General features: G+C 37.8%; 1 long non-coding RNA gene and 1 pseudogene across 2 annotated transcripts; both read right to left on the reverse strand.

Moving 5' to 3' along the window:
* Nucleotides 1-10,925: 10,925 nt before the first annotated feature.
* LOC113326991 lies at nt 10,926-16,003 on the reverse strand. Of its 2 annotated transcripts, none has more exons than XR_003348666.1 (9): nt 15,629-16,003; nt 15,220-15,360; nt 14,795-15,119; nt 14,551-14,620; nt 14,410-14,455; nt 14,183-14,243; nt 13,542-13,586; nt 12,317-13,253; nt 10,926-11,204 (listed from the first exon to the last, which is right to left on the reverse strand). It is a non-coding gene; the product is annotated as an uncharacterized LOC113326991 (long non-coding RNA). The 2 variants fall into 2 exon arrangements; XR_003348665.1 differs by having other exon boundaries at nt 10,926-11,493.
* Nucleotides 16,004-21,776: 5,773 nt separating this feature from the next.
* On the reverse strand, nt 21,777-21,876 carry LOC113327451 (annotated as a pseudogene).
* Between the last annotated feature and the right edge of the window lie 3,669 nt (nt 21,877-25,545).

A 25,545-nucleotide genomic window follows, 5' to 3' on the forward strand; every position in this document is an offset into this window, starting at 1 on the left:
TCTTTTTCTAAGACCAATGTTTCTAAATCGCTAGACACGGAAACAATATTCTCAGGATAAACCCGCTCCTCTAAACCATCATCGGCTTTGTAATCATAAGGAAATACTACATCGTCTAAAACAGTGGTATCTCTAGTCAAATACTCGTCCTTTTTAATAGGTAAATAATTATTTGGATTCGAACTAGAAATAATATTATCATTGTAAAGCTCAGTTGGAGTAATAAATTCCTGATCACTATGCCTATATGTATCTGATTCTTCATCAACATAATCCTCATCATAATCTAAACAAGTAGTGTTACTAGTTATAACCTCGGCATCTTGATTATGCAAATAACTATCCTCATTTTCAAGGGTATTATTAGAAACACTGTATTGGTAATTAAGATTATTTCGAGCAGTTCTGTTCTGGGCCTCTAACAAAAGATTCTGAGTCGACTCACATGACTTCCTGATTCAATCTAGGAAAGAAAGTTCACTCGTTGCATTGCCTTCGTCCATTACTAAGTTATTCATTTCTACTAACTTACGTGTCGACTCAGCTAACTTACGTGTTGACTCTAGTAGAGAGGAATTTTGCTCGTACGACCGGTTGGCGTGTAGATAGTAATTGGGATGACCATGGTATAGACCATAACCTTCAAAAGTTTGATGTTCCCAACCACTATTCACACTATGGTCAAAGTAATGTCCATTTTGAAAATCAGTCGGATATTCGTTGTGTTGGATATTGTAATACCAGTTCGACATTCTATTGCAGAGGTGTGAGTTGGCACACAAAATAAAACCCACTGACAGGTGATTCATGGGTGGATAGAGTCTTACCTCCCGTACCAGACGGGCGATGAACCGTTGAAGTCGAGGGGCCGAGACATTATCGTAACTGTCGTCCTTCCCTGCAAACAGTTTTTATTTAATTTTAATCCCTTCCTTAGGGTTTTAAAAATAATGTCCAAGTCCAAAAAGTGTCCAAAAATAAATAAAATAAATTACAAAAATAAAACCCTATTTACAATTTCTAAAAATAAAAAAACTAATAAAATCTAAATATATACAAAATGTTCTTCATTCCTTTTAGACTCCTCTTTTCTTTCCTTCTTTGGCGATGCTTTTCTTTTATAACACTTTTTCTTTCCTTTTATCTTCGCTCCAAACCTGGAAAAGAATCAAAAAATACCAAAGGCGTAAAAGAGAACAAAAGATCTAAAAAAATTAAAATGAAAATACAAATAAGTCTAAAACTTAAACCTAATACAAATCCGCGTCGGGGCGCCAAAAATTGATGTGGTTTTTATGTTGTCGTAGAAAGTGGTAGTAAAGTATCGTTCGCTCAGACTTGTAAAGACTCGATTCTATACTTAAATTCTAACTCTAAAAACAAAGATAATATATACAAAGGATTGTCATGAATATCGAGAGGTACTAGGACTTAGAATTTCACCATTAATTACATTCAATTGGTTCATATAATGATTCTTAACAATTCTAGCTCTTTTGTTGACTCTTTTCTTTGCCAAAAGTAGATTTCATAAAGCATTAGATGTAAATCACAAGCATGACACATCAAAAGTACTTAGACCCAGCATACATCATCAACCAAAATCACAGTTAATCAAGAAAAATCATAAATCAATTAAAACAGGTGCAAAAGTCATTAAGAATCAATTATAATTACCAAGAGATTGTGAAATAGGGTTTCCTCCGTCGTCCCAGCGTTGGGGTTTAGCTCATGTTTTCAAACATTCGCTCAAAATAATAATCCATGGATCAATATGTGTTTTATTGAAGAAAATATAATAGACTGAAATTAGCAACGATGTATTACTGTTACAGACGTCACTGTTACAATTTGGTGTCTGTTACAAAGAAAAGATGACTGATTTTTATAATCCATGATCTATTCTTCGTGTTCTTCTTCTCCTCCAGCAGTCTTGCCTGTAGCTTCCCTGGATATTTTTCCGAGCCTCTGTGGTACTCGAAATCTCTCTACTCGGTCCCCAAACTCCCATCCTCCTTTCTCTGCGAACTGGAACCTCTTATATATCACAACCACCGATTATAACTCGATAAAGTCTTCGGTTATCCTCCTTTCTTTTCTCTGCAAGTTACGTACTTTCCTTCCCCTTTTAGCTTATCTCTCACGCGACTTCTACAGCTGTTGTATCTCCCCTGAATCAGGGAAGATATTTTCTCTTCAGTTCTTTCAAATATACAAATAAAATCCCGTCAACTTCGTTTCTTCCCTGTTTTATCAAATCGGTAAACTTATCCCTGTTTTTCCGAATCCAAGAGAGTTACCAAACCTGCTTTGAGGTCTAGTGTTAATACCAGTCCATATCCGGGTCCAAATCCAAGAAAATATCGACTCAAAATCCTTCCAAAGTAACACACGGTGACTCTATGGTTTACGCAGGTGAAGTTATATTTTCCCGCCAAATTTCAAATGGGAAAGGATGAAGTTCCCCTATCCAACTCCAGGATGCCTTTAACACTTGGGGTGTCCTGGGTGTAAATAGCAAGTGGTTTCCCCTTAGTAATTGAGGTGTCCCTTATCCAAATAAGGGGTGCCTTTAGTGGTTTTCTCCCACGAGCGCATATACAATTTTTCGAGCCAATTTTTCCACACATGTTTATTTTTTCCAAAAACATCTACAAAGACACAAAACGCCATAATAAATACAAAATCGAGCACTAACAATATATATAATTGAGATCAAAATAGACACATAAACGCATCTATCAGTGGGAGTGCTAAGTCTAGAGTAGGATTAGGGTTTCCTTGTATTGAAGAACTTGTATCTTTGTTACTTTGAATGATTTCATCAATAAAAATTTTTGTGTTTATATTACTTAGCATGACTTAGATTTTGGTTACGATCACTTTGGATGTACTACATGGTTTCCAGTAATTACAATTATTCCTTGCCATTTAAAAAGCTCAAAATTTCTCAACTTTGTACTGGACCTGTATAGGGCAATTTCTCTTTTATATGACCACATGGACATTCTATTATACAAAAAGTTTAAACAAATCATGGCATGGCCCCCTCAACTAGTGTTGTTATAACAAACTAGTGGCCCCATAAACATCCCTCTTGCTGATCAGGTCGGGGGAGTGAGGGGGGCATACCTTTTACATGACAAGTCTACCGGACCGCCCTCTGGGACTTGTCTCTTACGGGATAAACCTACAGGGCCATCCTCGAGCGGTGTAAGAATCTCCCATTATTGTTGTTCTTTAGTAGTATTGCAGTATAACAATGGTATTTGATTTGAAGGGGAAAAAATCTGGATTTTTACTGAGTGAGAGAATGGTGGGACCTGCTTATTAAAATTCAGTATATTCCTAATCGGATGTTAGAATCGCTGACTCTTTCATGAAGACGAGATAGACACCAATCAGACTGGAAATCCATTTTCAGAATTTCCCTACTTTATGGCTCACTCCTCGTGTATTCATATTTAATTACCAGACATCATAACATGCTAAAATCACGTGGTTGACTGCCTGGGAGCAGACCTGGCGGAATCAATAATATGGAGTAAACTTATATGGCATAAGTGTCGCATCTGATAAGACCGGAGGGATAAGATGCGCAAGACCTAGCAGTTCACCGGTGTACGTGACTAGCTAAAAAATCTTTTGAATGGAAGAGACTAGTGGTAGTGGGTCCCGATATTCAAACTTAATGAGTTCTGAGGGAGTGGACGTGCTCATGAAGTCAGCTACAGACGAGCTTATGAGGTCCTGAGACGAGATCGAGGAATCTCACGGGATTAACAAAGCTAGGGCATCCTTCGGTATATGGATATACCTAGTTAAATAAGCATCTCGTGTTGGACGGGACTAAGAACATGTTGACATTATTAATTGTTGGGAAAATTGGCACCCTGAGCGCAGCGGAATCACAGGATTACAAAGGGCAATTGGTGATTTGAATCAAATATGGGAGAAATAATTAGAAAGAGACAAAAGATAAAGAAGCACACAACCACAACACAAGATATACGTGGTTCACCTTTACAGGCTACATCCACGGCCAACACCACCAGAAAAACTTTCATTAAATCAAAGACCATTACATGCTCTTTCCGTAACCCAAGACAAGACTCAAAGAGTTAACAAGACATACCCGAGAACACCATCGAAGAAACCATAGAAACCAACTCTCCAAACCAGCCTCATGTCTTCTCTTCTACACCGTGTTCATAGTCGCTAGTAACAGAGGAGAAACATGGAAACACTAGAAACTAGGTTTAGGGCAAAGCCCCAAACCCTAAACACGATAACACCAAAATCCTCTCTCTACAAGTTTTTCTATCACACCGATATTGACCTTCACGGTAGCACACGATCCTCCGCTAACAAAGAGACCAAAAACCTAAGCACAAGGTTCTACCACTCTTCTAGGTTGGATATTTACAAACCTACAATTCTATTCCTATATATAGAGAACACAAACTTGGCCACCAAGTATTAGTCTCCTATTAGGAATAAACTCTTTCCTAATAATATTCCCACTCCAATTAGGGAATCCACCTCAATTTGGAACGGACCTAAAGTAGGAAACAAACGGTTTTCCTAACAATCTCCACCTTGGATCATGCTATCAAGCATGAGACGATCATAGGAAATTACATCAATCTTCTACCAGAGTTGTTCACCATCTCTATATACCCGCCGAATTACTTTTGGAGCTCAAATCCGAACTTTCATCTTCGTCGAACCATCTCATCGATCTAAATACCATGACGTTGATAAAAGTCTTCAAACCATCTTCTTCATGAAGAACACTTGTGAAAGTGATCACGTTTCACAAACACCATGAAAATCTTTAATCATTATCAATGAATCCTTGCACAGACTCCACCATTGATCACCAAGAGAACCATCCAAAAGAATCACCATTAGCTCCATCTAACCAGTAAGCTAATTGCATATTGAACTCTTATCCAGAAAGGAAGAATTAGCTTCAATATCATACACCAGCACATGTCATGATTACCGTGTATCTGAAATAAACTATCAGATATCCCCACTGTGATTAACAAGCTTAATAATCCTTTAAGCGATTCACAAAGCCATCACTAATATGACATACTTTTACCACCATCACATCCAACATACTCGCTTAAAATATGTACCATGTGAATGCCCATATTATCGTGGTACATGCTTCCGAGATCGGGAACATTCTTGATATAACGTGCAAGCCACCAAGAATATTTTAACATAGATTTAAGAACATAAATCCATAACATCTCATGCATAACTTCGAAGCATTGTTGGACTTGCTTCTACATGAGACTTCACAACCCCATTTATTCTTCATACTTTGTAACTCATTCTTTATAGTGTATGATAACTAACACCCTTCATGAAGTATATATGTATTCCACCTCATTCGGACTTATTTTGCATCCCATACTACATCATAAAACCGAACGAGGAACATAAACTTCTACAGAGTTGAACCTCTGATTTGTAAATCACATCACAAATCCATCTTTGTGTAAACACCGGTTGAAACATTATCTTCACAACATATTTCTCCACCCGAACAATAAACCATCGTTCAATTTCAGGTTCAATCACACCATCTCTGATACCAATTGTTTGGAAAATTGGCACCCCGAGCGCAGCGGAATCACAGGATCACAAAGGGCAATTGGTGATTTGAACCAAATACGGTAGAAATAATTATAAAGAAACATAAGATGAATAAGCACACAACCACAACACAAGATATACGCGGTTCACCTTTACAGGCTACATCCACGGCCAACACTACCAGAAAAACTTCCATTAAATCAAAGACCATTACATGCTCTTTCCATAACCTAAGACAAGATCCAAAGAATTAACAAGAAATACCCGAGAACACCATTGAAGAAACCATAGAAACCAACTCTCTAAACCATTCTCCAAACCAGCCTCATGTCTTCTCTTCTACACCGTGTTCATAGTCGCTAGTAACAGAGTAGAAATATGGAAACACTAGAAACTAGGTTTAGGGAAAATCCCCACACCTTAAACACTATAACACCAAAATCCTCTCTCTACAAGTTTTTCTATCATACCGATATTGACCTTCACGGTAGCACACGATCCTCCCCTAACAAAGAGACCAAAAACCTAACCACAAGGTTCTACCACTCTTCTAGGTTGGATATTTATAAACCTACAATTCTATTCTTATATATAGAGAACACAAACTTGGCCACCAAGTATTAGTCTTCTATTAGGAATAAACTCTTTCCTAATAATATTCCCACTCCAATTAGGGAATCCACCTCAATGTGGAACGGACCTAAAATAGGAAACAAACGGTTTTCCAAACAATCTCCACCTTGGATCATGCTATCAAGCATGAGACGATCACAGGAAATTACATCAATCTTCTACCAGAGTTGTTCACCATCTCTATATACCCTCCAAATTACTTTTGGAGCTCAAATCCGAACTTTCATCTTCGTCGAACCATCTCATCGATCTAAACACCATGACGTTGATAAAAGTCTTCAAACCATCTTCTTCATGAAGAACACTTGTGAAAGTGATCACGTTTCACAAACACCATGAAAATCTTTAATCATTATCAATGAATCCTTGCACAAACTCCACCATTGATCACCAAGAGAACCATCCAGAAGAATCACCATTAGCTCCATCTAACCAGTAAGCTAATTGCATATTGAACTCTTATCCAGAAAGGAAGAATTAGCTTCAATATCATACACCAGCACATGTCATGATTACCGTGTATCTGAAATAAACTATTAGATATCCCCACTGTGATTAACAAGCTTAATAATCCTTTAAGTGATTCCCAAAGCCATCACTAATATGACATACTTTTACCACCATCACATCCAACATACTCGCTTAAAATATGTACCATGTGAATGCCCATATTATCTTGGTACATGCTTCCGAGATCGGGCACATTCTTGATATAACGTGCAAGCCATCAAGAATATTTTAACATAGATTTAAGAACATAAATCCATAACATCTCATGCATAACTTCGAAGCATTGTTGGACTTGCTTCTACATGAGACTTCACAACCCCATTCTTTCTTCATACTTTGTAACTCATTCTTTATAGTGTATGATAACTAACACCCTTCATGAAGTATATATGTATTCCACCTCATTCGGACTTATTTTGCATCCCATACTACATCATAAAACCGAACAAAGAACATAAACTTCTACAGAGTTAAACCTCTGATTTGTAAATCACATCACAAATCCATCTTTGTGTAAACACCGGTTGAAACATTATCTTCACAACATATTTCTCCACCCGAACAATAAACCATCGTTCAATTTCAGGTTCAATCACACCATCTCTGATACCAATTGTTTGGAAAATTGGCACCCCGAGCGCAACGGAATCACAGGATCACAAAGGGCAATTGGTGATTTGAACCAAATACGGGAGAAATAATTAGAAAGAGACATAAGATAAATAAGCACACAACCACAACACAAGATATACGTGGTTCACCTTTACAGGCTACATCCACGGCCAACACCACCAGAAAAACTTCCATTAAATCAAAGACCATTACATGCTCTTTCCATAACCTAAGACAAGATCCAAAGAATTAACAAGACATACCCGAGAACACCATCGAAGAAACCATAGAAACCAACTCTCTAAATCATTCTCCAAACCAGCCTCATGTCTTCTCTTCTACACCGTGTTCATAGTCGCTAGTAAGAGAGTAGAAACATGGAAACACTAGAAACTAGGTTTAGGGAAAACCCCCACACCCTAAACACTATAACACCAAAATCATCTCTCTACAAGTTTTTCTATCACACCGATATTGACCTTCACGGTAGCACACGATCCTCCCCTAACAAAGAGACCAAAAACCTAAGCACAAGGTTCTACCACTCTTCTAGGTTGGATATTTATAAACCTACAATTATATTCCTATATATAGAGAACACAAACTTGGCCACCAAGTATTAGTCTTCTATTAGGAATAAACTCTTTCCTAATAATATTCCCACTCCAATTAGGGAATCCACCTCAATGTGGAACGGACCTAAAATAGGAAACAAACGGTTTTCCTAACAATCTCCACCTTGGATCATGCTATCAAGCATGAGACGATCACAGGAAATTACATCCATCTTCCACCAGAGTTGTTCACCATCTCTATATACCCGTCGAATTACTTTTTGAGCTCAAATCCGAACTTTCATCTTCGTAGAACCATCTCATCGATCTAAACACCATGAAGTTGATAAAATTCTTCAAACCATCTTCTTCATGAAGAACACTTGTGAAAGTGATCACGTTTCACAAACACCATGAAAATCTTTAATCACTATCAATGAATCCTTGCACAGACTCCACCATTGATCACCAAGAGAACCATCCATAAGAATCACCATTAGCTCCACCTAACCAGTAAGCTAATTGCATATTGAACTCTTATCCAGAAAGGAAGAATTAGCTTCAATATCATACTCCAGCACATGTCATGATTACCGTGTATCTGAAATAAACCATCAGATATCCCCACTGTGATTAACAAGCTTAATAATCCTTTAAGAGATTCCCAAAGCCATCACTAATCTGACATACTCTTACCACCATCACACCTAACATACTCGCTTAAAATATGTACCATGTGAATTCCCATATTATCGTGGTACATGCTTCCGAGATCAGGCACATTCTTGATATAACGTGCAAGCCATCAAGAATACTTTAACATAAATCCATAACATCTCATGCATAACTTCGAAGCATTGTTGGACTTGCTTCTACATGAGACTTTACAACCCCATCCTTTCTTCATACTTTTTAACTCATTCTTTATAGTGTATGATGACTAACACCCTTCATGAAGTATATATGTATTCCACCTCATTCGGCCTTATTTTGCATCCCATACTACATCATAAAACCAAAGGAAGAACATAAACTTCTACAGAGTTGAACCTCTGATTTGTAAATCACATCACAAATCCATCTTTGTGTAAACACCGGTTGAAACATTATCTTCACGACATATTTCTCCACCCGAATAATAAACCATCGTTCAATTTCAGGTTCAATCATACCAGCTCTGTTACCAATTGTTGGGAAAATTGGCACCCCGAGCGCAGCGGAATCACAGGATCACAACGGGAAATTGGTGATTTGAACGAAATATGGGAGAAATAATTAGAAAGAGACAGAAGATAAATAAGCACACAACCACAACACAAGATATACGTGGTTCACCTTTACAGGCTACATCCACGGCCAACACCACCAGAAAAACTTCCATTAAATCAAAGACCATTAAATGCTCTTTCCGTAACCCAAGACAAGATCCAAAGAGTTAACAAGACATACCCGAGAACACCATCGAAGAAACCAACTCTCTAAATCATTCTCCAAACCAGCCTCATGTGTTCTCTTCTACACCGTGTTCATAATCGCTAGTAACAGAGGAGAAACATGGAAACACTAGAAACTAGGTTTAGGGCAAAGCCCCAAACCCTAAACACTATAACACAAAAATCCTCTCTCTACAAGTTTTTCTATCACACCGATATTGACCTTCACGGTAGAACACGATCCTCCCCTAACAAAGAGACCAAAAACTTAAGCACAAGGTTCTACCACTCTTCTGGGTTGGATATTTACAAACCTACAATTCTATTCCTATATATAGAGAACACAAATTTGGCCACCAAGTATTAGTTTTCTATTAGGAATAAACTATTTCCTAATAATATTCCCACTCCAATTAGAGAATCCACCTCAATGTGGAACGGACCTAAAGTAGGAAACAAACGGTTTTCCTAACATTAATGTGTTCTTAAATGGATGTGACTAACAAACCCTAGGAGGTAATGTGACTAGAGTAGGAGGGAATCTCGTGTAAACGAGATATTTGAAGTTATTGAGACTAGGCATAATCATGTGTGACGGGAAGCAAAATTCTATCCCGGTTCCAAGCCGCCCAGGCCTAAAAATCTCGATGTACCATTCTTAACGCAGTGATCAGGACTTAAAGTTTCAAATCTCACTAGGCAACTACACGTCGATTTCCATTACAAACACACTTCGTAAGTTAATTTGATATCTTATACGTAGCTTCCACAACGTTGCAAGGTCATAAAGGCTCATGATGATGCATTTTGCACGCATCACTAACTTCCGAGTGCTGTCCAGGCATAAAGCATTCCTTGGAATTTCAAATAGGTCATTGCAATCCTATTTTCCATCTTCCTTACTTCGCTTCGGCATTGAGCTAAAGCATGCACTGATCTTTCCCATGACAAGGTTGCATCAGTTAGGCTCATGGAATCCTTGTATTGCATCATCCTTGTAATGCAAGTGGCTTATGCAAGCTCCCCTAACTTGCATTCTAGTTAGCTTTCTTTCCTGACCATGCCTAATTCACAATTGATGCATGCCTACTCACTACACCAAATTCTGGGATTAGTAACATAATTTAGTCGTTACTAAAACGGGTCGTAACGGCTCTTGCCTACATTTTTTTGTAACGGCGACGCAGCCGGTACGAGTTCTTGGTTGTTACGGCGTTAGAACAGCTGAGGGCCGTTACGAAATGACACGTGGTAACAGCTGAAGGCCGGTACGAATGTTTTGTAACAACGTGGTCGTAACATCCTCCAGCCGTTACTACGTGCCATGATGAAACAGTTACAAGCCGTTACGAATATTTTTGTAACAGCTAAAAAATTACTGCCAGTCAATATTGACCCGCAGTTCATTTTCAGCCGGAATCCCAGACATCCTGGATACACCTTTCAATCCATTCATCATTCATCATTCAACAATAATATCTTCAACTCATATCACATTCATATAAAAAAAGAACTGAAATTTTTCTAAGTACCAAATGGTTTTGCTAAGTATCAAAATTTCTAAGGGGAATACATAGAAACTCACTAAGTTCCAAAATATAGTTCACAAAAACTTAAAAAACTTCCTAGGTTCCATATCTATTTCTAAGTTTTCTCATGTCGCAGACTAATACGCACAGAAACATGACTTACATAACAGGCTTCTCATGCCATAGACTGCTGCATTTGAAGCAGAATCAGTGAAGCGAATGGAATCCAAAGGGACGGCAACTACGTATCTTCAATCCATGGACACTTCTCTTGCAGGGGCTCTCTCTTCCAAGAAAGAAGCAGCTACGCCGTACTTCATCTGCAGACACAAAACACTGTTAACAACGACTTTAGCAGCGATGTTGTTAAACAAGAAAACTCGGAAAACGCAACAGCATAAACCAAATTCAGTTGGTTAGAGATAGCATATAACAGTCACATACAGGACAATATGAAAGAGATAACAGAAACACCACATTTTTTCCTTTTTAATTGTATATAAACATTGGCAGCAACACGATATATATCAAATGCGATTTGCTCCTTTTCATGTTCTTCAAGGATGGGGCAAGCATCATCATACATCCGAAGTGCTTCATCAGGGGAGTCTTCTTGACATAAAACATAACATCTGTTAGGTCTTTAAGCAAAGAAGAAAGGGGTTGCAGGAGAAACGAATCAAAAACAAAGACTGTTGAGATTTTAGAGTTCAAGAGGTTGAGATTGACCACTATGTCTGTAATCATCATAGAAAGCATATTTTTTCTATCAATACCTAGACTTCAACCAGGAGACCAAACAAATAATAAAGCTACATGCTTCCATGAATGAGTCTGTTCATCATAGATTTTCTTGCGGTTTCTAGTACCTACTGTTCAGAATTACAGCAAATATGAAAAAGTTCACTGAACGGTAACAAAAAATCCCAACTGGTTATGATGTCCTTGATTTTAGTGTACCGTATAGGTTTCTCATATGTCGTAAACAATTTTAAATCTTAGTTTCAAGTGCTAGTTTTTGCACTGGTCAAGGACAGATGCAACAATAGGTAGACAACTACAAAAAATAACTAAAAATTCCGAAGTGGCCATTAACTTGCATCAATTCTACATCAAAAGTCTAACATGGACAGATGCATAAGGAGCTACTTAACATCAACAATGCATAATGTATAGTGTATGTATTGATCAGGTCATAAGAATTTAGTCAAACGATGTATACAGGGACAAAATGGAAGGTAAAAAATGAGATTTTTACTTGGAAATGCACAATGGTTGATTTGACAAGTCTCGTATTGAGCTGGAAATCATAGAAAGCGTTCCCCTTGTCTATTTGCTTGATTTAACATAATCAAGACTAAGACTAAATGGGATAATACTAGAAATTGGCAATTTACAGAAACTAGAAGAAGCTCACAAATAAAATATATACCTCAATCTACCCCATAGCTCAGCGGTTTTCCGATTCATGGAGGAGCATAAATTCAACGTGTCACTTCCACTGCTCAATTAATGGGAATATATCAAATAAGTTTAAAATCACGTATAAAAAATGATTATTAAGAGGACTGTTTTGGGAATATATCATACAAAAAGGGACCGAACAAACACTAAAGGAAAAAGATCAATAATTTAGGGACGAAGCTTCACGAAGACTCCAGGTGAAAAGAACAAGGGAAAGGACATTGTTGTACAAGCTGCCATTGCAGCTATTGCCCCACCTAGGGCCAGGGACCTTGTATCACCCATAAATATGGATGCCCTATACCTGTTGTGCACAAGGAAACCAATACAAGAGCCAGCCATTGATGCTCCAAAAATAACAAGACTTGTTTCAGGGCGTGAACCAAATATCAGTGCTAAAGAAGCGTTGAATTAGATTGTCTAAATCTAAGAGAATCCATGATAGCAATTACACTAACTAATACAAGGGAACAGATGAAAATCGAATAAACAGTAAGTAGGTCATACAATTAAAGATATTACGATTTTAACAAAGAAGCTACATAAAGAGAAGTTTCAGCTCACAGATATTCGTCAGATTATAAGATTATTCTTGAATCAAACGTTACAACTAACTGTTTCATGCTCTAATAAATAAATAAAAGATCCATTGATCACTTGTGATACTTTACATCATCTATCAATCCAAGCGGTGGGTTCAAACTTAACTAAATCAATCCCAGTCAAGTCCAAGCCAGTCAAATTAAAACAAAGGGAAACGTATAAACCAAACAAAAACCATTTCAAGCAGACTAAAAGTCATACTAAGATGCTCTAATAAATAAATATGCATTCTGTGCTTCAAAACTTCATTCTGTTTGCAAATAAAGGATTATTGTTGATTGTGCTCCACTGTCGACAAATGCCTGGAAAAGAGAGGAAAAATACTACATGTGACTATGTGAGCATAAAGAAGTTCAAACTTCACATTACAACACTTCATCTTGTCATTGAAAAGAGTTCACAATAACAACACGTAACAAAATTGTAATTATCAATTCCTCCAGCTACGAATATTCCGGCAGATTATTACCTTTTAAACTCCCAAGTTGGCTGGTTAATACGTGCCAAATTCATAACATCAACCCACAAAAATACTAAAATTTAACTAGTTCAACAGTTCAAGAGTAAGATTATAAAGGGGATTCAAATACCTTTAAGGGCACGCCATTGACCTCCATGTCTACATATAACATAACCTGAAAAGTAGCATGAACAAATATAAATTAGGAAAAGAAAAAAATAAACAACTACAGTGCATGCAAAAGAAGAATGCACTGGTCTCATCCTAGGACAATGTTACTAACAAAAACTGGAATAAATTACACATATAAAAAAACAGAAGAATCACCACTGAATTTACTACACAAAGTCCTGTTCCAATAGCAATGCCAACGAGGGACTAAATTTTTCACTGGAAATTGTCATACAATTCTTAAATTTTCAGTGAGAACAAATGTCCCCACTGAAATAGCAGTAAAAAGGGCCACAAGAATGATTCTTACTGAGCCGTTTTCGAAATTGCACCCGCATTTGTCATGTACAAAAGTTATAACCCACATGCTATGGTAACCGATATATGGTTGAATTGTGATCTCTAATAATAACCACGTGTCGTCGTATTTATTTCTCACAACCTACATCACTTAACTAGCTAGTATAGTTGAAAGACTCCCATAGTGCTTGCTTAATGTAAAACTACTGTCCCACCCTAAGAATTCATCAAAATCAACAGTTAAATACCACTTAAAAAGCAAGATTTTTAAACAGAAACAAGAGAAGCACAAAAACCTACCACCACAAGTGATGATAGTGACCGCCTTCGTACCAAAGGATTTCTCTCTAACTAACCCAGCCTAAATGAATAAAAATGTTAATACACGAGAATTCCTCCAACTGAAAAAACTACAGCAGATCTTTACTATTTTTGCAACAGCTCGAGTTAAAGTTAAATAAAAATCTAAACAGTAAATACTAAGTATTGTTTCATTGAACGAACTAGAGTAGTACTAGAATGAGTACCTTTCCCAATTTTTCAGTTCTTGGAACCTTGGCATAATCCTTCCACCTACAGAGACAAAGACAACATGCCATATATCAGTAAGAGATGAGTTCATAATAATCTGTAGCTATTGAAATGAGCTCTAGTTCTACACCACCAACCCATCTAACAGCAGGCAAGTTCCGATTCATCAAAACCCCATTGGCAGATAACTACTGTTGCACCAATATCCTGAAAGTCATTTAACACAGACGTTGGAATAAATAAAATTGTACATTGCAGTAGTTCACAACTGTACCTTGCTTACTCTTGGGTTTTGGAGGCTCCATTTACTGTGACATACACATCTTGGTCACTCCAGCATTATAATGACTAAGAGCAGAAAGCACCGGAAAATACACTTACACAGATGTGACATCAAAGATACCACCTCCTAGATCGAAGATAAAAGCATTCCTCTCTCCAACATTGGTGGCCTTTTTGTCAAGACCATAGGCAATGGCAGCGGCAATATGCTAATTGATAATACGCATAACATTAAGACCAGCAATGACTCCAGCATCCTTTGTAGCTTGACGCTGAGAATCATTGAAGTAGGCAGGGACTGTGACAACATCGTTGTTAACTGTAGAACCAAGGTACCCCTCAGGAATCTCACGCATCTTAATCAAGACCATGGATGAAAAGGGGACTAAAGATGATTTTCCTTATGCTCATGTTCATCTTCTTCCTGTAAAATCAAACAACCTAAATTAGAACAAATGTTAATAATTTTAGATGACTACAAAGAAATAATGAAATATTACTCTTAAAGGTTTCAAAGAACAAACCTCTCCACTAATCTCATCTTCTTCATCATCTTAATCATTCACTTTTCTGATTTTAATTCGTCAGATTCATCTTCATAGCCTCTGCTTCAGAATCTACTCAACCCCCTAGAGAACCACCTCCCTCTGAAGCTGCTACAGCTCCTACAATCAACATATAAACCAAATTTTCAATTGATAACTAAAGCCCAGAGAGATAAAACAGAGACAAACTAAAATTAAACTAACCGCACCTAATTCTGTTGGTTTAATTCCAATAAATATCATGTTTTAAACAAAATCCCTAATTCTCAAAACCCTGAAATCAGTTTTACAAAAACCCTAAATTTCAATATTGCGATTAAACCATAATTTGAAAACATAGATGTGAAATAAACTGAAAAATGATGATCCATGATTTTGAAGAACTTACCCATTTTGATGATCCATGATTTTTATTGAAGCCTTTTTCTCTCGATTTGTATGGTGTAAAAAACCTAATTGGGTCAATGAGTTATCTTGTTCTTCCTTCAATGATACCAAATCATCTTCAAATCAGCATACCAGACAAATCGAAAAAACTAAAACCCTACAGATGATGAAAGACTTGTACAGATCTCTGAAATCAAAATCCTAAACTAGACTAACAGACGATGAAAAACCCTAAAATCGAAAAACTGATGATAAAAGAGAGAGAAAAGAAATGAAAAACGAGAAGAAAAGTCGATGATTGAAGATGATTGAGAGCTTTCTGTGATGTTTCTTGGCTGTCGATTATTGAAGATGAATATTCACGAGGGTTTAGAGGCAGGAGCAGAAAAGGAGAAAAGAGAAATGGGAATGGGAAATAAAAAATCGATCTGTCGATTCTCACCAAGGCATGGGATGAAAGGAATCACCCATGTGAATGGCACACGCATATGTGGAAATATACTCTAGTGTTACTCATCTTGGGTGGAAACACAGTAGTACGCGCGTGAATGACACACGCACAAATTGCAAGTGTTACGATCCAGGTGTGACCAGGCGTGTGGCTGGCAGGCCTATAAAAAATTTGGTAACGGTTGCCTCTGTTACGAATTTTAAAAAATTAGTAACAACAATTTTGTAACGGCCACGAGGCCGTTACGAATTGCTGTTACGAATCCGGGAATTTCGTGTAGTGACTTCTAATGGATTGATATGAATTATGAGCACCCACAGATGGACTGCAACTACCTCATCAAGTATGGTAACAATCATCTCAAGACAGATTATATGAGTTATCAAAACGTCGCAATCACCTCGCTATTAAATGATATGAGCAATTAGAAGCTGCTGGACCACGAATGCTGCAACTCATTGCGGATGCCTATGTACCCTACTCCGTAGATCAAAGGTATCAAGGAAAGACCGTACTTCATATGTGTCAATACTAGCAACTAAAGCCAACTCTTGTTGCAAGACTAAAGCCAACAAAACCTAATCCTTGTAGGCCAAATGGACTCTCACAAATAATTCACAAGATTGTATGTCGCAAACCTTTCCGTCGGAGTGCGTCATAGTGATGCATTCTTGGTTTAGAAGTTCAGTAACGGTGATGCCTACGAACAATGAAGCTCTCTCGAGTAAACAACACGGTATACTGATGCTTTTGCATCATATATGCTTCACTGGCCAAACTTTATACCTTAAGGATGCATGCACCGCTTAATGCACCTTCAACCCAGCCTAAGAAGGAATGATCAGTGCCTCCCACCAGTATAAATCTTATTGACATTTTCATAACTAGAAAAAGAGGAGATGATGGTCATGTACCAAGTCCACCTTCTTTCGCGACAACGAGTTTCTGAAATTCCACCATAAAGGTGCAATTTCAATTCGCGGCCAATGCTCAATTTGCGAATTGCATCATAGTGGTGATGTTTTTCTCTTGACCAATGTCCCACTTTCATTATTTTGCAATTTTAGTGATACGCCAATATGTCCTGATCGCGCAACACAAACTTGAGATGAAACTTCATCGCATTTAATGACACATATTTTTAGCATGCGTCATGGGGAAAATGCAAGTGTTACATTGAGACTAGCCATGAGCAAGACCAAGAAGGTGTAGGAGAAAGCATCCAAGACCAAGAAAGTTTATGACCGAATAGGTCTAGCAGCCAGCAGGACCAGGTACAACACTAGGTGTCCATAACACAACAGGACTAGATGCACGCTGAACCAGCGATGATCCCATGCCATAGGGAAAATTATCTTTTATTGCACAAGAAAAATCACCACAAACGGATATAGACAATTGCCCTTACCATGGTTTATTTCGAGATCTTCCCGGTTGATGAAGACAAAAATAAAGAAATAATAATCATCTTATTATTCCTACCCATTTTGCTTGATGAGGATGAATATTCCCTACACGAAAAGCACTTAAAAATTTGGTTCACAAAATTCTATTGGGAGGCTAATAAGATGCACAATAACCAAAATCTACTCAATTTATGACTCAAAGTGCTCCCTACTTGGTACTGATATTATTTTCCACGTTAACCCAATTTATTTATGTTTTTGATAGGCTAAAGCCGGAGCTAGGTCCTATCCAAATCCACCCAGTTGGACTAGCCTCACTGCTAGACCCAACTCCGCCGAATCACTCTATACAACTAATTGAATACAAACCTCTACTAAGGTGAGGATCGAACCCTTGACTTTCTCCTTATTGGAGTTGATGGGATACCACTGAGCTATGCTCTTGGACCCAAAATATACTAGTATGAAATAAAATATAGCTTGTGGCCCTTTGAAAATCTACAAAATTTGATTGGATTCAAAGATTAGGACGCTGATCCAAAATATGTCATTGGTACCTATAATTTGTCTTGTCGTCGAAGATGGCTTGTGATATTATACTTGCGAATCATCTATTCTTACACCGTGGTTTCACATTGTGACCTGCAGTTTGACTTATGTCCCAAGAGAGCATTCAATTTATAATCCTGACCTCAGTATTTGTCACATCACTACACCAAAAATGGACAATCGCAACTGCGTTTCGCTGTTGCGAATCGGGCTTGCAACTGCAGCCAGCTGTTGCGAAACGTGGTGTAATAAATATTCGCAACAGAAATGTAGTTGTTAATGCGTCGCAACAGCTATCAAACAGTTGCGATTTTTTTACTATTAGTTGCAAAAGATTGACTAAGTCAACGAAGACTGACCCAAATAGTCATGGTAAAAAAATAGCAACATAAATTATTTGTTGCGAAATTTTACTGTTGTTGCTAAAATTCTTGACTTAGTCAGTGGAGTCTGACTTCTATTTTCTGGTTGAAATTTTGCAACAGAAGTCGGTTGTTGCTAAATTTTGGCAACAAAAAAAGTCAGTCTTTATTTACCTGGTCAAAATTGACAGACACATTTTTATGTCCGATTTGTCTCAATTCTATATATTGTTAGGGCTCATTTTTGTATTTATTATGGTGTTTTATTTATTTGTAGGTATTTTTGGCCAATAAACATTTTTGGAAAAAATTGGCTCGAAAAGTTGTCGGAAAGCACCCGGAGGACATTTGCTATTCGGACTCTCACTTTGGATAGGGGGTAACCTAATTACTAAGGGGCATCCCATTTCCAGGCAGCTGCTAATCGCACCCCTACCCTGGATAAGGGGCAACCATCTTCAACATTTCAAAAACCAAGTTTTGGCGGGAAAGTAGGTGCAGTGAAGAACAGATTTTAGGGTTCCTGATTTGGAGGAGTTTGAGGTCGATTAAACCTCTGATTTTCATAGGATAGACTCCTTATGGGTCTAGGAATCTGATATGGGTGTTGAAATCGATTAGACTGGGCTCAATCAACGGATTTCTATCACAACAGAAAATATGGAAAGTCACGTGTGTGACCTGTTTTAGGAAATTTTAGAGAGATTAAAGTGTTGTAAACCTTCCCAAAGATTTGTATCTATGTAAGGAAGAGTTTAGAATAAAAAGGAAAGTCGGAAACGCGTAGAAATTCTAAAACAAGAAATTGCCGCAACTTGGCCGTGAAGAGAAGCAAATAGATTTTGGAAGATTTGGGAGAGATTTAATCGGTATTTTTGATAAAAAAAAAATAGATTGTTTGGGTCATATAGAAGGGGTGTCGAGAGTTTGGGGACCTAAGGAGAGCTAGAGAAGAATAAATCAGAGTTTTATCAAACTCAGCAGAAGAGGAAGAACGCGAAGAACATTGACGCACGAGAAATAGTCGCAGAACAGTGTCGTTGTTTAACAGCTGAAGAACATTAAGTTGTGCAAGACAGTCGTATTCTAGGGTCTTAAATTTCTGATCCTGTAACATTTGATTAGTAACGTATATCTTCAGTATTGCATCACCAACTGTAACGGTGACTTTTGTAACATCTATACACCGTTGCAGATCTGCTGTTTTATATATTCTCTTCAATAAAACCACCTTTTGAGCCATGATTTATTATTTTGAACCTGTTTTTGATATGAGCAGCTAAACCCCATTCCTAAGGTGATAGAGGAAGCTATTTTTCCAACAAAAAGCGGTACAATCTATTTATTTTAATTTATTGCAATTATTATTATGATTATTTGCCTTGGACTATTATTGAATATGATTTTTATTTGAGTGATTGTGATCTATTTTGATGGAGTATGCTTAGTTTATAGACTCTTGATGCTTCATGCTTGGTATTTACAATTATTGCTTTTGAAAATCTACTTGTTGCAATAGTAAGAATCAAATTGAACAAGAAAATTGCATGAATATAAATATTGGATTAAATAACTTTGACTTTGGAAAATAGTGGAATCATAGCCTCAGTGTTCTTTTAATATTGATATCAACTTTGATTGAGTTTGCTATAATTTTTAGTGAGGTTTCTATTTTAATATTAGAATTTAAGTCTAACTAATATTCTTCACAAGTCTGAGAATCGAACCACTTTTACCACTATCTACAAATCACATCAATTTTTGGCGCCGCCGACGCGGACTTGTTTTTAGGGTTTTAGATTTATTTATTTTTATTTTATTTATTTATTTATTATTATTTTTTTATTTTTATCCTTTTTTATGTTTTTGAGTATTTATCTTGTGTCTACAGGTTCTGGATCATAAAGAAAATTGAGCCAAAGAGTTTGGTGATTTCATAAAGACTTGGAGCTAAAGATTAAAGCAAAAAGAACAGAAAAGAAGACAATTTTATTTTAGACAATTTTAGTTTAGGGTTTGTTTATTTTTTTAAAAAAAAAACTGTATTAGGGTTTATTATTTTTGTATTTTTTTTTTTGGACTTTTGGACTTTGGGACATTATTTTTTTTATTACCCTACGGAAGGGTACTTTAAATATAAACTGTTTGCAGAGAAGGAGGACAATTACGATATTGTCTCTGCACCTTGGGTTCGTACACTAGACATCGGAGTCAGTGGCCCGAGTCGACTACAACCGATTCATCCCCCGTCTGGAACGGGAGGTAAGATTCTAAACACTCGCGAATCCCCTGTCAGCGAGTTACTGGACTCCTTCGTATGCATATATGTTGAGGACTGAATACGGACATTTATTTTTCTAGTAAAGGGCAAGGCCTGGCCATACAAGATAAGGGTTCGGATTTCATCACCGTTCTCTTCTTGCCCGCTTTAGGAACACGTAACCTACGCGAACCTAAGCCTAAAATTTTGACTAGAACGAGACCGATAGGGTAACGAGCTTAACAGGAAAGTCATTCGAAAAATATTGGTTACTCTTTTAAGCATACTTCGAAGTTCTTGACGGTTTCTGTAAGTTGAATGCGTGACTGCGCCGCCTTGTAATACCGGTGAGGCCTTGGGTATCAAAGCTCCACCGAGCTTCCCTCGCCTCTATTCAACTTACGTTAACTCGGATTGATTCCAGAGGGGTTTGCTTAAATTGTAACGAATTCCCGTTCGAAGGATTAGAAGCTGGTCTAGAAACAATCTAAGTGGAGCCATCATGCTTTTTGTTTGCTAGAAATCAATAGGTTTGATTTGGTTGAGTCGGCCTTGATCTGTGTTTGCTTACCCTTCCAATTTAGAAAATTCTATTGTATGCCTGAACGTAAAAGAGACGCACTAGGTAGATTTGTTAAAGAGAAACCTAGTAGTTCGAAGCGTCTCGATTACCTTAATCTAGAAAGTCCGTTTTGAAGAGTCTGTTTTTGAACGTTCTTTGACTGAGGAGAGAATCCTGTTGCTCCGATAGCGCCAGAAATGGCAACTTTGAAAGCTTTGTTGAATCCAACTAGGACTACCTCCTTCGTGTATTAAGTTAGCTGAAACGGAGGCACCCTATGAACTGAAACCTGGGACCTTACAGATGCTCCCAATCTTTTTAGGGAAAGAAAATGAAAACCCTTATTACCATGTTAGGGATTTTGAGGAAATTTGTAGTACTCTAAGAATTAGAGGCTTAGATGATGATGCTTTGAAACTTAGGTTATTCCCATTTTCCCTGAAAGATAAGGCCAAGTCGTGGCTATATAGTTTGGACTCCGAGTCAATTGAGACATATGAACAACTTACATCTGCCTTTTTCAATAAGTTTTTCCCTAGGCACAAAACATCGTCTATTAGGACGCAAATATGCACATTTTCACAACAAGAGGGAGAATCTTTATATAGGTATTTGGAAAGGTTCAATGATTTATTATCCCAGTGTCCTCATCATGGTTTAGAAAAGGTTAGGCTAGTTCAGATCCTTTATGAGGGTTTAGATTATTCCACAACGACCATGGTTGAGTCTCTATGCACTGGTGGATTTGAAAACCAAACTGTTGATGCGGCGATGGAATTTTTTAATGAAATCGCCGAAAAAACCCAGCAATGGGAAAATAGTAGGGCACCCCAGAAAACAATTCTTTTAAGTAGAGGAAACGTTAATAGGGTAGAAGGAGGCTATGAATCAGATGCCAAAATTGCTGCTATAGCAAAAAGGTTAGAAGCCTTAGAAGTGGGCCAGACTAGTGGTAGAGTGGAGCCTTTTTGGGAAGGCCAGAATATTGAAGAGCAGGCCAATGCTCTTTATAATAACACTAGATTTGATAACCGTCAAAAGATTGACCCATATTCAGAAACCTATAATCCTGGTTGGAGAAACCATCCGAACCTTTCGTGGTCTAAGGGCCAAAGTCAAGGTCAGTTTAGTAATTCTAATGCTCCCCCAGGTTTTGGCTATACTAAGAATCCTTCAGGACTAGCTCAGTTTCAGAATCAGTCAGATAAGAAAATCCTAAGTTTAGAGGAATCTCTCGCCTTGTTAACTCAGCAAACTGCAAAATTCAGTTATCCGTAGAACAGAGTCTACAAGCTAGTAACAGGATAGGACAAGAAAATAGTCAGGCTATTTCCGAGTTAAAAACCCAGGTTGGTCTGATAAGTGATTCTTTGAGAGAAAAAGGTAAGTTTCCTAGTCAAACACAACCCAACCCTAGAGGAGTTCATGAATTAGGTGCAAAACCATCGAATCAATTGAATGTTGTTAGAACCCTTAGAAGTGGTAGAGTTGTAGACAATAAGGTAACCATGCCCGATAGTGAACATACTGTAGTTCACCCCTCAGGATCTCACCTCTCAGGACCAGTAGCTGAAGAGACTGATAAAGTTTCTGATGATGTGAATTCGGTTCCTGAAAGGTCTGATTTTATCCTAGAGCCCCATTTCCTCAGCTATTAGTACCAACAAAGAAGGAATCGAACTTTAATGACATAGTGGAGGTTTTTAAGCAAGTTACCATAAACCTTCCCTTATTAGATGCAATTAGGCAAATTTGCTTATGCCAAGTTCCTTAAGGATATGTGTACGCGAAAGCGAAAACTTAGCGTCCATAAGAAAGCCTTTTTAGCTAGTCACGTAAGTTCAATCATTCAGAACACCACAACTCCAAAGTACAAAGACCCAGGTTCTCCTACCATTGCTTGCACAATAGGTAACTTCCGGGTAGAAAAAGCTTTACTTGACTTAGGAGCCAGTGTGAACTTACTGCCATTCCATGTATACTTACAGCTAGGACTTGGTGAAATGAAACCTACTCAGATGACACTGCAGTTAGCTGATAGGTCTGTTAAAATCCCTCGAGGTGTTATCGAGGATGTTCTTATTGAGGTCGACAAGTTTATTTATCCAGTGGATTTCGTGGTCCTAGATACCCAACCTGTCCCTGACCCAGAGAACCAGATACCTGTGATTTTAGGTCGCCCATTTTTAGCTACGTCTAATGCGATCATTAACTGTCGAAATGGTGTGATGAGTTTATCTTTTGGTAATATGACTATGGAGATGAACATTTTTAATGTCAGTAAGCAACCTCATGAGCTAGATGACACATGTGTTGAGAGGTGAACATGATAGAAGCCTTAGTTCAGGAGTCATTACCAAACATTTGTCTGAAGACCCATTAGAAAGTTGTCTATCCCATTTTGGTTTAGATTTTGACGACGATAGCACTATTGAACAGGTGAATGCTCTATTAGATTCTACCCCTGTGTTAGACACTGATAGATGGAAAGCTAGGTTCGAACCGTTACCAGTTTCTGAGACTACCCTAATTCCTTCTTTAGAAGCCCCCAAAGTTGGACCTTAAACCACTACCCGATACTCTAAAGTATGTGTTTTTAGGCCCATCTGAGACTTTACCTGTGATTGTAGCTTCCATTTGGATAGTGATCAGGAAAGTAGGCTAGTAAATGTACTTCAAGACAATAAGGAAGCTTTAGGGTGGACTATAGCAGACATTAAGGGTATAAGTCCTACTGTGTGTATGCATCAGATTCATTTAGAGGAAGACTCCAAACCTTCTAGGGAGATGCAACGTCGACTGAACCCTAACATGAAAGAGGTAGTTCGAAAAGAGGTGCTTAAGTTGTTAGATGCGGGTATTATTTACCCAATTTCAGACAGTAAGTGGGTCAGCCCTGTTCAGGTTGTCCCCAAGAAATCAGGTATCACTGTAGTCCAGAATGATAATAATGAATTAATCCCAACCCGAGTGACCACGGGATGGCGTGTGTGTATTGACTATAGGAAATTGAACAAGGTCACAAGGAAGGATCACTTTCCCCTTCCTTTTATCGACCAAATGCTAGAGCGATTAGCTGGACATAGTCACTATTGCTTCTTAGATGGCTACTCCGGTTATAATCAGATCGTTATTGCCCCAGAAGACCAAGAGAAAACCACTTTTACCTGTCCCTTTGGTACCTTTGCGTATAGACGCATGCCTTTCGGGCTATGTAATGCCCCTGCAACTTTTCAGCGTTGTATGATGAGCATATTTTCTGATATGGTAGAACGGTTCTTAGAGGTCTTTATGGATGATTTTTCAGTGTTTGGTTCATCTTTCGATGAGTGCTTGCATCATTTGACATTAGTGTTGACTAGGTGTAAGGAAAAAAATTAGTGCTTAATTGGGAAAAATGCCATTTCATGGTTAAATCAGGAATTGTGTTAGGGCACATCGTCTCTTCAAAGGGTATAGAGGTAGACAAAGCCAAAGTTGACCTTATTAAGACTTTACAGGTCCCAAAAACCGTAAAAGATATTAGGTCATTCCTAGGGCATGCAGGTTTTTACCGTCGATTCATTAAGGATTTTAGCTTGATTTCTAGACCTCTTTGCAATTTGCTTGCAAAAGATGTTAAGTTTGTCTTTGATGATGCTTGTTTAGAGGCTTTTGAGAAGCTTAAAACTTTACTCACTACTGCCCCGATAGTCCAGGCACCTAACTGGAACCTACCCTTTGAGATTATGTGTGATTCTTCAGATTATGCTATAGGCGTCGTTTTAGGACAACGAGAAAACAAATTACTTCATGTGATTTATTATGCTAGCAAAACTCTGAATGATGCCCAAATGAACTACACAACTACCGAGAAGGAACTTTTAGCCATCGTGTTTGCCTTGGATAAGTTTAGGTCCTACCTATTAGGTTCTAAGATCATAATCTATACAGATCATGCTGCTTTGAAATACCTTTTATCTAAGAAGGATACCAAACCTAGATTGATTAGATGGATCCTATTGTTACAGGAATTTTCCCCAGACATTAGAGACAAAAAGGGTGCAGAAAATGTAGTAGCAGACCACTTGTCTAGGCTAGTTGTTAGTTCCCCTAGTGATTCCCTTCCTATAAGGGATAGCTTTCCTGATGAACAATTGTTCTCTGTTTCCCAATCACCTTGGTATGCAAATATAGTGAATTATCTTGTTACTGGTCGAACCCCTCAACATTGGGGTAAGCAAGATCGTTCTAGGTTTTTAGCCGAGGTTAAGCATTTCTTTTGGGACGATCCTTATCTGTTTAAGTATTGTCCGGACCAGATTATTAGGAGATGTGTATCTGAGAGT

The sequence above is a fragment of the Papaver somniferum genome, unplaced genomic scaffold (genome assembly GCF_003573695.1).
Source record: "Papaver somniferum cultivar HN1 unplaced genomic scaffold, ASM357369v1 unplaced-scaffold_10, whole genome shotgun sequence".
In the NCBI taxonomy this organism is placed as follows: Eukaryota; Viridiplantae; Streptophyta; class Magnoliopsida; order Ranunculales; family Papaveraceae; genus Papaver; species Papaver somniferum.